This window comes from Trachemys scripta, chromosome 9 (assembly GCF_013100865.1).
Source record: "Trachemys scripta elegans isolate TJP31775 chromosome 9, CAS_Tse_1.0, whole genome shotgun sequence".
NCBI classification, from domain to species: Eukaryota; Metazoa; Chordata; order Testudines; family Emydidae; genus Trachemys; species Trachemys scripta.
In genome coordinates this window covers 88,825,178-88,838,331 of record NC_048306.1, presented here as the reverse complement: position 1 = coordinate 88,838,331, position 13,154 = coordinate 88,825,178, and the positions used below count along the sequence as shown (strand labels likewise).

Here is a 13,154-nt window from a genome sequence, read left to right as displayed (position 1 = left end):
CCTGACCTTCCTATGCTGCTAGCAAAAATTCTGCTCTACACCTGTTCATGCTGGGCAGCCAGAATTCAGCCTGAGCTATTCCTGCTCCCGGATAGTTATTTCGCTTCCAGTCCAGATGTGAACATATTATTTACAATGCTGAGCTTGTGTCCAGCACTGGCCAAGTGACAGATGAAGAAAATCTTCCATCTTCTCTCTTCCAATAGGTTTTCACTGGAAAAGTAATCCAAACATCTGTATTCACTCTGATTAGCTCTGCTGTTCCTAACAACCAGCGGATCTGGACAACTTGGAAAGGAAGGAAGGCTACAGCATTATTTTACATAGGATCTCCACTCCAGCTGAAGTTAGGGGAGGGCTGAGGTAGAGACCATCAACATGTGTCTTAGGAAGACAGAGTGGACAAAGCAGAAGATGGCTCTTCCTGACATGCTGAAGCGGAATGATTGAAATAGACAGAGACGTCTGTTTACACGTCTGACAGCTGTGACAGAACTTTTTTTCTCTTAGTGCTTGTCTGCACAGTGAGTGTATAGCAAGCCGAGGTGTGAATAGTAATCTAGCTTTGTCAATGGTCCTGAAACACTATTTAAGGTGCTATTTCAGGACGAATGTTTTCATTTTGGATCTGGAGCCAGGAAAGAGAAAAACACACACACACACATATATATTAAATCATGAATTCCTTATTCCTATTTCAAATAAAGCATTTTGTATTGCTTGAGTAATCACGAGGTACAGTAGTCTATGGATTGATAATTACTGGTACAAGTCTCTGGGTGGGTGGGCGAACGAAAAAAATACTCAGCTACAGAAGGGGAAATAAGATTGAGCAATCTCCGTGAATAGGACCCAGTGGTCCAATGTGGCTCTGCTTCATTATTCAGCTTATAACCAAAGCAAAAAACTGAAAAATGGAAGAGTTTATGTTCAGGAAGTCCTACTGAGGAGGGGTGAGAGGAGTTAAAGCTAGAAAAGAATCCAGGATCTCTGCTTGTGGCAAAACATTGGCTGGTTTTCTTATTGCTTTCCTTGCTGATCTCTGCTCCTGGTCTAGAAAACCCCTTCTGTCTTATTCAACGCTATTTCCCATATTATAATGAAATTACTCAAAGGGATGTTAGCCAGGAATACCTTGGAGACCATGGCAGCTGTCCATGTACTAACCCATTATGCAGTGCATTTGAAAATCCTCCACTTTTTCCTTAAGTCCCATACCATTATGGGCAGCTATACGGAGACACTTTGGAGCTTGTTGTGTTAACTCTCATGACTTCCTCACGTTCCCATTATGTTTATATTTGTGCACGCTGGGAAAGGCCACAGTTAAGCAAGGTGAATGGGTTAATGCCTAAGTAGAGGCAACAGCAGATGACTTCTTAGAATGTGAGGCAGGTGTGGATTCTGTTGCCCACGAGATGTCTGGGAGACATCAATGCTTGGTACCAGTCAGCCCAAGCTATCTGAATTCACCACCATGAGGAATGCCTCAAACATATCTACTTGGCTTCAGAAAAACAATTTTGGAGGAAATGTAACAAATTTAGGACCCAATCCTGCAGTTCTTCATCACATAATCTCTCTCCTGGATAGCACCAGGGCTACTTATATAGGGGCTGCAAGATCAGGTCTCTAGCGATTAAAGTGTGATGGGGACAAGTATTAAAGCTGATCAGTGTGGAAAGGCTGGGAAAAAACAACATAATTAAGGCAACGCAAACTGCAACTCCAGCAATCCCCTGTTCCACAAGCAAACAAGAAAAGGAGTGGTTAATGTGGCTTCAGGAGGACTTGGCAAGGAGGTCTGTTAAGCTGCTGAAGAGTGAGATGTGGTGGAAGCTCTGTTGCTTTGGACGCTTAACTGACCGAACAATGTACTAGTAAAAGTACTGTGAGTAAAACTCCCACACTGGCACGGGAATGGCCTAATGTGATTAAGAAAGAGAGGATTCCTAATTCATTTATTTAATTTACTTTGGACAGATTGGCTGGATGGATGTGTTGAGATGGCCTTTAAGCTTGCTGAAGGAGAAAAGGATTTTAAAAATAAATAAATAAAGCAAGCCAAGGGCATTAGATTGGAAATCTCCCTTCCTCCACTTAGGTTGACATGTGGTGTAACCAGGAATATCACTCCTTGGTGGCTGCTTGATATACCACATTGTATCACCAATGCCGTAAAAACAACAAGGAGTCCTTGTGGCACCTTAGAGACTAACAAGCATAAGTTTTCATGGCTAGAACCCACTTCATCAGATGCATGAAGTGGAAAATACAGGAGCAGGTATAAATACATGAAAGGATGGGAGTTGCCTTACCAAGTGTGAGGTCAGTGTAAGGAGACAATTCACTTAACAGCAGGGTACCAAGGGAGGAAAGGTAACTTTTGAAGTGGTAATGAGAGAGGTCCATTTCAGACAGTTGACAAGGAGGTGTGAGTAACAGTAGGGGGAAATTAGTATTGGGGGAAAATAGGTTTAGGGTTTGTAATAACCCAACTATTCCCAATCTTTATTCAGGCCTAATCTGATGGTATCCTGCTGTTAAGTGAATTGTATCATAAGGGTACATCTACACTACAGGGGGGAGTCGATTTAAGATACGCAAATTCAGCTACGTGAATAGCGTAGCTGAATTCGGCGTATCGCAGCCGACTTACCCCGTTGTGAGGACGGCGGCAAAATCGACTTCTGCCGCTTTCTGTCGGCGGCGCTTACTACCACCTCCGCTGGTGGAGTAAGAGCGCCGATTCGGGGATTGATTGTCGCGTCCCAACGGGACGCGATAAATCGATCCCTGAGAGGTCGATTTCTACCCGCCGATTCAGGCGGGTAGTATAGACCTAGCCTTAGACTGACCTCACACTTGGTAAGGCAACTCCGATCCTTTCATGTATTTCTTACCTGCTCCTATATTTTCCACTTCATGCATCTGATGAAGTGGGTTCTAGCTCACGAAAGCTTATGACCAAATAAATTTGTTAGTCTCTAAGGTGCCACAAGGACTCCTCATTGTTTTTGCTGCTCCAGACTAACACGGCTACCACTCTGAAACCTGTCATCAATACCGTGTGATTAAACAGAACACATTCTTGGTAAGGTCTTCTCATTCCTTTGAATTAACAAGACTCCCCTATTGGCTGGAGTTTAATGAGCTAATGCAATGTTTCTTCCTTCAAGCGATCTAGTAATCTAGCACATTTGACAAAATCTCCTGTGTCAAAAGAAAACATTCACTGTTTCATGCTGAGCTCTGTGACACTTACCAGAGATTATGGCTCTCCCGTGACTGTGAACTGGCTGAATACAGTGACATTACCATTCATTTACAAGAGCCAACTGTTCTGTAAACTGACCCTTTCTCTGTGCTTCCCAAACTTGGAAAACTGCTCTTACCAGTCTAACCACAGCCACCTGTTGACAGGTAGAGACAGCTGGATCTAAAATCTAGATTTCTTTTTAAGTTAACTGGTTGATGATGGGTTTCAAAGTAGCAGCCATGTTAGTCTGTATCCACAAAAAGAACAGGAGTACATGTGGCACTTTAGAGACTAACAGATTTATTTCAGCATAAGCTTTCGTGGGCTACAGCCCACTTCTTCAGATGCATCGAGTGGTCTGTGTGTTTCACTTTATGCATCTGAAGAAGTGGGCTGTAGCCCACGAAAGCTTATGCTGAAATAAATTTTAATCTCTAAGGTGCCACAAGTACTCCTGTTCTTTTTTTGGTTGATGATGCTTAGTTTATGAAAACATTTCCTATCCATTTAAAGAGAGCACATATTGTAGACCAAAGTGCATCAAATCATGGTATTTTGAACTGTTAGTAACACAGGCCGTCATTATCCTTAGTGAAGGTGAGTGCAGATTCTATTGCAATGGAATTGCCTCAGCCAATCTGCATGGGGTGCTTACTGACCCATAACTGTTCACTTATTTCACAATTATGCAGTTCCTTGCTTTGATTGGCTGAAGGAGTATAAAATGTGCATAATGACTGTAGTTATCTCCGTACTTCAGCTGGGGGCCATTACTAGCCCATTCAGAGTGGAGGGATAACTGTATAGTGATTATGCAAATCCCTTCATTCTGATTTATTACTTCCCCATCTATACAGCCACAGCAATAATGACTGAATTGGTGTCTCTCCCACTCTCCACTCATTCCAACCTAGTGCCTTCTAATATGGTTTAAAGGAGTCATTCCTAAGGGGGGATATGGGGAGAAGGTGATCCTCCTTAAGGAACATGGAGGAGGTTGGGATATCGAGTGGGGTGCTAAGATGGGCAAGGGACAGCATTAGATGCAGTCCTGTTTGTTGCAGACATCTGTATAGGGAGTTCTGAGGGCGGTAGCTAACTGAGCACTGGGGTTTAAAGGATGCAGAATATGTTCCAGTATAATAATGACTTCAAGGTACTCTTTGCTAATTCAGTAATAACCATATGCAGCACTGATAAACACCTGCAGCCTTCAGCTCTGAGTTTACTTAGCCCAAGATATGCTTATTACCTTGTAAACAGGAAGCACCCTTGAGTTATCATTTAAATAACAAATTGGTTAACAGTTGGTTCCATCATGTCTTTTAGATATTGAAATCTTGCAGTACAGTCACAGGTGGTGTGTGTGTGTGTGTGTGTGTGTGTGTGTGTGTATTTTTTTCTCCCCTTTAATTCTGCTGGGGTCTGGATTACACAGAGCTAAACTACTTTAACTGCAAAACTCTTCCTGCTGCGAATTCTTCTTCTGCTAGTGTCTTACTGATTAGTTTTCTCCTTTTGAAGAACTTGTTTGTTTTTGTCCCTAACGTTGGGATACTCTGCTTTATCATTTACACACAGAAGTTCTGAAAATGTTAATTATACAATAGTTTTAAAAGTACTTTTACTTTTTGCTAAATGGCAACTTTTTTTTGCTAAGTTTCTCTCTTCCTCCTCCCCCCCCCCAGGCCCCACTTTCCGGTGTTCCTGTGCCAGTTTTCATGAAGTCTGAGTTTTTTTGCCATTGACTTTAAAGGGATCAAGATCAGGCCCTATGTCAAAAGCATAATAGGAGTTTCCTTAGTTCCAGAATGTGTCTGTCTTAGACCTAGAGCAATGCATTGTTCACAACCCGAGTCTGAAAGCTATGGAGGCTCAGTAAACCATGAAAGGAAGGTTTCAGAGTAGCAGCCGTGTTAGTCTGTATCCGCAAAAAGAACCGGAGTACTTGTGGCACCTTAGAGACTAACAAATTTAATTGAGCATAAGCTTTTGTGGGCTACAGCCCACTTCTTTGGATGCATAGAATGGAACATATATTGAGGAGATATATGTACATACAGAGAACATGGAAAGGTGGAAGAACACTGTGCTGTAGGGGTATGGAATTGGTTTCTCGCTCTACCTGAGTTTGGAGAGCTGGGTACAGGCACATACCATTACTTATGGTATTTAATTTCTTGTAAGTAACTGGCTGGTAGATCTTCATGCCTTTTAAACATTTTGCTAGAGATCTCTGGACCAAATTTTGCTCTTGTTGGCATAAATCCAGAATAACATCTTCCATGAGCCTCTCTCATGGCAGTGCTGTCCTGGTTAACGACTCCATTATGAAAACGCTTGTATATGAGTTGTCCTGCTGAGGTCAATGAAATGTTTATTCAGGTAACATTACTCCTGTAATTCTGCAGGTCTGGACCCTTGCAATATATGACAGAGTTAACTGCAAAGTCATTAGAAGGAGTGGACTGGTTAATACTTAAAGGAGGGGTGGGCAAACTTTTTGGCCCGCGGGCCACATCTGCATATGGAAATTGTATGGTGGGCCATGAATGCTCATGAAACTGGGGGTTGGGGTGCGGGAGGCGGTGAGGGCTTTGGCTGGGGGTGTGGGTTCTGGGGCGGGGCTGGGGTTGGGGGTGCAGGAAGGTGCTCTGAGCTGGGACCAAGGGGTTCGGAGGGCAGGAAGGGGATCAGGTCTGGGGTAGGGGGTTGGGGCGCAGGAGGGGGATCAGGGGTGCAGGCTCTGGGTGGCATTTACCTCAAACAGCTCTCAGAAGCAGCATCATGTCTCCCCCTCCGGCTCCTACACAGAGGCGCAGCCAGGAGGCTCTGTGTGCTGCCCCGTCTGCAAGCGCCGCCCCTGCAGCTCCCATTAGCCACCGTTGCCAGCCAATGGGAGCTGGGGGGGCAGTGTGTGGAGCCCCTCGCTGCCCCACACGTAGGAGATGGAGGGGGGACATGCTGCTGCTTTCGGGAGCTTCGCAGAGCCCCAGCATGCACAGAGCGGGGCAGGCCTCCAACTCTGCTCCCCGGCTGGATCTCAAGGGCCGGATTAAAACATTTGAAGGGCCGTAGTTTTGCCCACCTCTGGCTTAAAGCATATGTTTAAATGCAAAAGTTTAGGTTAATTCAGCCTATTTTGGAACTGTGCCTTACGCAGTGTAAGCAAACAAAGTAACAATGTAACAAATCTTGTATTGTTTATGTGCATATTATAATTATGTCTATCTTACGTGAGAGGCAGTATGGTCTAGTCCCTGTGCATAGAACACTGGTATGTATAGGAACTGTGAGCCCTGAGATCTATTCTCAGTTGTGCCAGTGACCTGTTGTGTAACCTTGGACAAGTAACTTCACCTCTCTTAGGGCTTGTCTACACTTACATTTTATAGCACTCTAACTTGCTGGATCACCCCCCCTGACTGCAGCAAGTCTGAGCGCTTTAAAGCGCTAGTGTAGACAGGCTCCAAGCGCTGGGAGCTAATCCCCTGGTGGAGGTGGATTACCAGGAGCGCTAGGAGAGCTCTCTCCCAGCGCTCGCACATAACCACACTCGCACTTCAAAGCACTGCCGCGGGAGTGTTCCCGCAACAGAGCTTTGAAGTTTCCAGTGTAGACAAACCCTTTGTCTTAGTTTTCCCTCCCATCTTTTGTCTATGTAGACAGTAAGTTCTTTGGGGAAGGGACTGTCTCAATGTGTTTGCACACAGTTGAGCACAACACACCCTTTGCTGCTACAATAATACAAATTACTTTTTTTTTTCCAAAGTGAAATGTGGAGTCTGTTACTTGTGCACAAAAAGTCTATTTTTTGTAAAATTGGAAAGATTGATTTTTCTCCAACTTTGCCTAACTTGATTTGATTTTACTTCAGCATTGTGTGTGCGCATGCATGTGCTGAGGACAAGCCAGGAAGTTTTAGTTAAAGAACTTTTTGAGAGTTTGGAGCATTTGAAAATGGGAGGTTGTCGTCACCCCTGAGTTGCTGTCTTAACAATAGCTTTTCCTGACCGTGAAAGCTCCAACAGGCAGAAATATACACTGTCAAAGGAACAATTGCAAGGACTCAGCAGATGTTGATTGTGTAATTTCTGTCATTGCCATTGTTATTTCAGTCTCAAGGCCATTTTGTGGAAAGGGGGGGGGGGGGGGAAGGAGGGGCAGATAGGTATTAGCAAGGGGGTCAAAGTGAACCTTGGAGCACTTGCCTGTAATGAGCTTTTTTGGTGGGAAGGGGAAAATCAATGATTGCCAAATGAAATATAGTACATCATTGTAAGCAGCAGAGAATGCAAGTTCCATTATCTGTGAAACACTGTTTGGTCTGAGATTGAGAACGGCTTATCCTGGACTTGTCTCCCAGTCCTTTTTTTTTTTATTTCCCCCCTCCCGAATAATTTAAAGGCCATCCATATTTGATTCCTTAATATCCGTTCCACTTTCCCGAGCTGCTGTTGCTCTCTACTACACTCCTGCATTATCTCTACCATATCAGTCAAGACTTGCAGTGATGACCAATTTGCATTGCTGCCCTAGGAAAGAAATGGTAACCATGTTCTGTCTGATATGGGAGAGGCAGAGTATCCCACATCAGCTATTAAGATGCAAAAGCGCTTCACTGCATAAGAGATGATTTAGAGGCTCTGTGGACGGAAAGAGATTTCCTTTCTCCCCTCCCTTCCCTGGTGTATATCTTATTGTAAGGCAGGCTAACAAAATATTACTCCTTCACATACACATAATGAAAAATCTCTTTATTCCTGCCAATTGCAGGCTGCATTGGGAAGAGAGGGGTCAAGGAACGGCATAACCCTAGCCTGAATAGAGACCAGGCTCTGTTTTAATTTTGTGAATCACTAACATTCCAGTCATGTTGCCATGGCTACACTGAAATTGTAACTCTGGGCCAACAGTGTAGGGTGATGCCAAGTCAATTGAGGATGTAAGAACCAGGAGACAAAAATAGCTTTTGGCCTGATAGGTGCACAGGTAAGAGCCAGGGTGGCCAAATGTGGTTCCCAGGAGCGCTATGGTAAAGCCTGTGCCGTATCTTTAGTACAGAGGTGCAGCTCATGTGCCACCTTGCTCCAATCACCAGGAAGCTGCCTAGATCACAGTGGGTCATGTGACTCCTACAGGCTAACGGAAAAACTAGTGTTTGTAATCTACTCTGCATTCAGGGCTGCCAGATGTCCTGAAGTTTGAGACATTTGTACAGCTGACAGCCTGGTAATGCCTGTCTGTAACCCAGCTGAGATCTCATGCCTGTAGCTGGACTGCAGGGACGAGGACTTCTGCTGCTTGTCTAGGGTTACCATATTTCAGCAAGCAAAAAAGAGGACGGGAGGAGCCCCGTCCCTGTCCTGCCTCTGCCCCTTCCACCTTGCCACCTGCTATAGCCACATCTGTCAAGTTTTGTGCAGCTCCGTATTCTACTCCACCACTGCTTGGGACAGGACACGTTGACTTTCAACTGAAGTTTCTGTGAAAATTAGCTCACTAATCTGCACAAAAGTCTCATGGAGTTGCACAGTTCTTGGCAGCCTTGCAAATTAGAAATGGCCTTCAGGCTGTTAGCAAGTTGCTAACATGACCCTCAGTTTGGCCTTGGCTGGGGCGTGGGGACTGGACAAAGCCCCTGAAAATGTATTGTTGGGAACAATCCAACTTTGATCTGGAATTGACTAGTTGCCTCATTGGGTCTTTTCCATCTCTAACTCCTGTGGACATTTTACAGTAGTGCAAAGTAGTGCATTTTACAGTAGTGCACAGGAGTGTGGTTTTTTTTTTTTTTTTTGGTAACTTCACAATGATTATTTACCCATAGCACATGGAAAAACCTCTTCCAAGGTTGTTTCAGCAAGAGCACTGAGCAAAATAACTCCTGGGAAGCAGAACTTGACAATAAACAGTAGCTGCCATTTATTTTTCTGTTCCTTTCCTTCTGTTTATCAGAACCTAGTGCACTAATGGCTCTGAGTCCTGTTTTCATTTATACAAAGAACACTGCTTTGTCAGCTTTGGGATATGCAGAGTGACAGCCTTTGCAAGAGATTGCTATTTTCAGTTCAGTCTCCTGTACTCTTTGCATTGCAGCAGCACTCCAGCCTCTGTGATCTAGCTCCTTTGGGAGCCTCTTTGCTTGTTTGCTTGCTTCTTCCAAACCAGGCATATCCCTGACAGTGTTGTATGGTGCCTGTGGCCCTGGTGGAGGGAAATATAAGCCTGCGCTTGTACCTCTTAGGCTTGGTCTACACTACCCCCCTAATTCGAACTAAGGTACGCAACTTCAGCTACGTGAATAACGTAGCTGAAGTTCGAAGTACCTTAGTTCAAATTAGTTCGAACTTACCTTGGTCCACACGCGGCAGGCAGGCTCCCCCGTCGACTCCGCGGTACTCCTCTCGGCGAGCTGGAGTACCGCAGTCGACGGCGAGCACTTCCGGGTTCGACTTATCACGTCCAGACTAGACGCGATAAGTCGAACCCAGAAGTTCGATTTCCAGCCGTCGAACTACCGGGTAAGTGTAGCCAAGGCCTTACAGTGCAGGGGTGTGGCATGACTAGATCTTCCTCAACAGGAGCACATGCTTTGCATACCACTGATCATGTTCAGTGTAGGAATGTCTGTGGTACAGCAGTGTGTCTTGCACTGTGGTTTTTCCGTACAGTATATGCAAACACTTGGAATCTAAAGAATTCCAACCCTGGTTATCAGGTATCTGCCATCATGGCTAAGCAACAGCTAAAGGCAAGATGTAGACCTGAAAATACTGAAACAGCAGAAAGGAATTATTTAGCATAACAAAATGGAAGTTTTTCTGACTCCAATTCATTTGCAGGCTATCCCTGGCATTATTAATGGGTTTTCCCCCCTCTTCTCTCACCTGCTCACAAAGGGTATGGAGCCGCATACCTAAAAAGTGCTTTTAGCTATGACATGTAGTGTGCAGATCTCTGATTCAGGCCATATGTCTCAAGCCCACCATGGTGGTAATATTGCTCTTCTGCCTCCCCAGGAAAGCATCCAGAATTTGGACTTTCCTTCCTGGCGCAGAGATTCTCTTCTATACCTCTGTCTTCCCAGACTGATTGTTGCAATTCTTAACTTGCTAGCATGCCAAATTGTTTGAGTACTAGCCAGCAAATTATACAAAATCCAGAAGCTAATGTTCTGACTGGTGTAAAAGAAGTTCCCATCAGGTAACCCTCATTTCATCCTACTCTTTGAAAACACCAAAACCAAAATACCTAATCTCCACCCACCTACACCCCTCCTCTCCCTATATATATAATTTTAATTAGTACAGAAGTTAAGGTAAGAAGGACCCACTCTGGGTTTGTGAGGCAGGGCTGCCCATTGGGGGGGGAGCAAGTGGGGCAATTTGCCCCAGGCCCCACAGGGGCCCCCACGAGAATATAAGTGTTGTATAGTATTGCAACTTTTTTTTAATGGAAGGGGCCCCCGAAATTGCTTTGCCCCAGGCCTCCTGAATCCTCTGGGCAGCCGCGTTGGGAGGCCCTATGTGAAGAAAATCACCAAAGACCCACTTGGTTCCCTGCTGTTTGGTTTGTCAGGCTCGACTCCGAACTCCTATTGCACTTGTAATCTCAAGCACTTTCCACTCAAGCTGTTGCAATCACCCACTTTTCTGAAGCTTGGTAGCTTCTGGTGACCTATATGCATCAGGAAGCCAGGAGTAGAGCCAGAGCACAACTTCCTAAATGGAGAAAGGAGGGGGGCAGTTAAGGCATTACTTCTCCCTCATGGCATGCAGGCACTATGGTCAGATGGGATCACAGCCAGGAATGATCCTTTGGCTGGCCCTGGATCTGAGTATAAGAGTGATACAGGGCTCCTTGAAAAGAGGGTCCTGTTAATTGTGCATGAGCCCATAAAGCCAGGGCCAGCAGTGCCTTGCAACTCTAATATGTGAGCTGTTAACCAAGGGATATTAACATTATTGTTTCCTCCCTTCCTCTTCAAGCTCAGCTGTTACAAAGGGAAACTGATTAGAATCCTGCTCAGTTTCCCTCTGCAGCCAGCTCTGTGTATTAGAGACCTTGACTCAAAAAGGAAAGTGAATAATTCTAACCTGTTAACCCATTAGTAGCTCTTTAGACTCTGCACTTGCCGAAAAGATGGGGCATGAGGAAGAGACTTATGCAAAAGATGGGTAGGGCTGCATTTGGCTGTAATTCTGTTTTCTGGGCATCACACCTTCAGAGGTAAGCGAGGGTCACCCCATCCCCATTACCCAGCCCACTTACTTATACCCATGACTGTCTCTACTTCCTATAGGGGTGATAGACCCTCACCGCTTATCGACTGTTTCCTGATCCCGCCCACCGGTTACCCACCCCTCATTGGGGACATTGCAGTCTGTATACACTATGTGTGCTGCCCAACCCCAAAACACCAACTTACCCCTACACTCTGTATGTTACCCCCTATGACCAATAACTGACGCTTCAAACTTTCTGTATCATTTATTTTTTAAATATTCTCTAATAAAATTTAAATCTGTGCCCTCTGGGGGAATTCAAGAAGGAGGATCTACCGTGACAGACCTGCTGTCTCTCTCATGGAGATATTGGCTCTTTTCCTCTTTTTTAATTCTGCTAAAATAAAAGTAATATAGTGGGAAAGTCCACATTTTGCTCTTTGTGGGCCTGAGGCAACTGCCACTATAGGAGTCACTGTTTAGCTGTTAATGCACTAGCTTCTCGATAGTCATTAACTACTGACCTCAGGAATAGAACTATGCAAAATAATTCTCTGTGAAAACAGACACCATTCAAAACTAGCCTGACTTCATGTTTTATTACTGATTCAAACCCCAGACCAGGTTGGTAGAAATATTGGCTAGGGGTTTACAAACCTTTCAGTTTGCAAAGCTTACACGATTTTGAAGCAGTTAGGATCTGGAGCTAGGAGAAACTTGGTGGCTCCAACAGAATTTGGTGTAGAGATTTTTGAGTTAATTTGAACCCTAAACTTTACATTCAGGGTGGGTGGAAGCAGTGAGGGGACATGAACCCACCCATGTGGATCAAAACCAGATAAAATGCGTGCATGAACCCGTCTCTATGAGAACCCAGCATGCTTTATAAAACTCTCTAATCAGGAAGGGTCTCTTTTCTTGTTTAACTGAAGATGCATTTATTTTAACTGACCATAGAATAAGTGGTGATTTGATTATCTGTAGAAAGCATACGGTGTGTTCAAGTTTCTGTGCATACATAAGTGACCATAAAAATACAGCATAGAGTCTGCAGTGAGCAGTAAATTAACAGCACTTGTACTCAAGCACCATCTTGACAACTATTTCTAAGGGCCAGATCTTGCAAATGTTTAGTACAAGCAGGACCGGCTCCAAGTTTTTTGCCGCCCCAAGCAAAAAAAATTTCCCGGCCCTGCCCCAACTCCACCCCTTCCCCGCTCCATTCCAATCCCCCTTCCCCAAATCCCCGGCCCCACCTCCTCCCCCGGGTGCGCCGCATTTCCCCTTCTACTCTTCCCTCCCAGGCAAGCCTGGGAGGGAGGAGAAGCAGAGCGGCGGCACGCTCGGGGGAGGAGGCGGAGGTGAACTGGGGGAGGGTGGAGCGGTACCTCTGGCCCCCCCCCCCAGGTTACTTCCTGTGGCCCTCCCGCGCCACCCCACCGAAGCTCACCTCCTCTCCGCCTGCTCCCCTGAGCGCGCCGCCGCCCCTCCACTTCTCCCCCCTCCCTTCCAGGTTTGCCGCAAAACAGCTGATTTGCGCGGCAAGCGGGGAGGGCCACAGGAAGTAACCCGGGGGGGCAGGGGCAGAGGAACCGCCCCCCACCGCCGCAGCTCACCTCCGCTCCGCCTGCTCCCTGAGCGCGCCGCCGCCGCTCCGCTTCTCCCCC

At 45.6% G+C, this 13,154-nt stretch overlaps 1 protein-coding gene across 13 annotated transcripts in view; it reads left to right on the top strand.

The window, feature by feature from the left end:
• Window positions 1-13,154, top strand: part of TNIK (TRAF2 and NCK interacting kinase) — a 299,369-nt gene that overhangs the window by 37,921 nt on the left and 248,294 nt on the right. The gene's annotated exons all lie outside the window — the stretch shown is intronic.